This window comes from Anopheles moucheti, assembly GCF_943734755.1.
Source record: "Anopheles moucheti chromosome X unlocalized genomic scaffold, idAnoMoucSN_F20_07 X_unloc_12, whole genome shotgun sequence".
NCBI classification, from domain to species: domain Eukaryota; kingdom Metazoa; phylum Arthropoda; class Insecta; order Diptera; family Culicidae; genus Anopheles; species Anopheles moucheti.
The window spans coordinates 330,001-332,500 of NW_026453518.1; positions in this window are offsets into that span (position 1 = coordinate 330,001).

The following is a 2,500-nucleotide window of genomic DNA, read 5'->3' on the forward strand; positions in this document are numbered from 1 at the left end:
AAAAAATTTTTTTTTCACGGTGACTCAAAACATCAATTTTAGACTCCCCTGAGTATGAAAAGTGAAACGAAAATCATTTTTGAGAAGAAAAAAATTTGTATGGGAGGGCCCCTGCTAGAACATTTTTCCCAAGTGCGTCGATTTTGGGTCGCCGACACAAGCTCGGGTCAAAAAAATTTTTTTTTCACGGTGACTCAAAACATCAATTTTAGACTCCCCTGAGTATGAAAAGTGAAACGAAAATCATTTTTGAGAAGAAAAAATTTTTGTATGGGAGGGCCCCTGCTAGAACATATTTCCCAAGTGCGTCGATTTTTGGGTCGCCGACACAAGCTCGGGTCAAAAAAATTTTTTTTTCTCGGTGACTCAAAACATCAATTTTAGACTCCCCTGAGTATGAAAAGTGAAACGAAAATCATTTTTGAGAAGAAAAAATTTTTGTATGGGAGGGCCCCTGCTAGCACATTTTTCCCAAGTGCGTCGATTTTGGGTCGCCGACACAAGCTCGGGTCAAAAAAATTTTTTTTTCACGGTGACTCAAAACATCAATTTTAGACTCCCCTGAGTATGAAAAGTGAAACGAAAATCATTTTTGAGAAGAAAAAATTTTTGTATGGGAGGGCCCCTGCTAGAACATTTTTCCCAAGTGAGTCGATTTTTGGGTCGCGACACAAGCTCGGGTCAAAAAAAATTTTTTTTTCATGGTGACTCAAAACATCAATTTTAGACTCCCCTGAGTATGAAAAGTGAAACGAAAATCATTTTTGAGAAGAAAAAAATTTGTATGGGAGGGCCCCTGCTAGAACATTTTTCCCAAGTAAATTCGATTTTACCCGGTGAGTCAAAAAATTTTGAAAAAAATATTTTGCCAAAATCGTGTTCATTGCCTATTATAAGGGACCAGGTCAGCTCACACGCATTTTTGGAGACCATATGGAAAGTGCGTCTGGGATTGCGGAAATTAAGTTTAGAGTGTTAAATGATGGTTTCGCAATCCCGAAAGGCTCAAAATCCACCCTAAGGTCCCCTGGGTGAAATGTGGTTTCCAAGGTGTGAGCGCTATCGGTGATAGAGTTGGAATGTGATTTCCAGAGCGCAGGGCGACTGGGCTTAGAGCGAAAATCATAGACAAGGGTAAGTATTGGACTGAACGACTCGAAGCAAACGAAAATCATAGACAAGGGTAATGGACTGAACGACTCGAAGCAAACGAAAACCACACACAAGAGTAATGGACTGAACGAATCGAAGCAAACGAAAATCACATACAAGAGTAATGGACTGAACGAATCGAAGCAAACGAAAAACCACAGACAAGAGTAATGGAGTGAACGAATCGAAGCAAACGAAAACCAAAGACAAGAGTAATAGAGTGAACGAATCGAAGCAAACGAAAACCATGAACACAGGGATAACTGAGAACGAACCTACCTATCAGAGCATGTGAAAGCATGGACAAGAGTACTGAAAATCGGACCAAACCTCTAGAAGCACACGAAAATCATGGACAAGAGTACTCAAAAACACGGACCAAACCTATGGAAGCACACGAAAACCATGAACACAGGGATAACTGAGAACGAACCTACCTATCAGAGCATGTGAAAGCATGGACAAGAGTACTGAAAATCGGACCAAACCTCTAGAAGCACACGAAAATCATGGACAAGAGTACTCAAAAACACGGACCAAACCTCTCGAAGCACACGAAAACCATAAACACAGGGATAACTGAGAACGAACCTACCTATCAGAGCATGTGAAAGCATGGACAAGAGTACTGAAAATCGGACCAATCCTCAAGAAGCACACGAAAATCATGGACAAGAGTACTCAAAAACACGGACCAAACCTATGGAAGCACACGAAAACCATGAACACAGGGATAACTGAGAACGAACCTACCTATCAGAGCATGTGAAAGCATGGACAAGAGTACTGAAAATCGGACCAAACCTCTAGAAGCACACGAAAATCATGGACAAGAGTACTCAAAAACACGGACCACACCTCTCGAAGCACACGAAAACCATGAACACAGGGATAACTGAAAACGAACCGAACCTCTCGTAGCAAACGAAAAACATGGACAAAATTATTCGAAACGAACCGAAGCTCGATGCGAAAAACATGGAAAAGCAAGCCCGTAAGTCGCACTATCAAGCCCATAAGTCGCACTATCAAGCCCATAAGTCGCACTATCAAGCCCGTTAGTCGCACTATCAAGCCCATAGGTCGCACTATCAAGCCCGTTGGTCGCACTATCAAAGCCCGTTAGTCGCACTATCAGGCCCTTAAGTCGCACTATCAGGCCCGTAAGTCGCACCAAAAAGCCCGTAAATTGCCCTATCAAGCCCGTTAGTCGCACTATCAGGCCCATAAGTCGCACCAACAAGCCCGTAAATTACCCTATCAAGCCCATAAGTCGCACCAAAAAGCCCGTAAATTGCCCTATCAAGCCCATAAGTCGCACCAAAAAGCCCGTAATTCGCACCAAAAA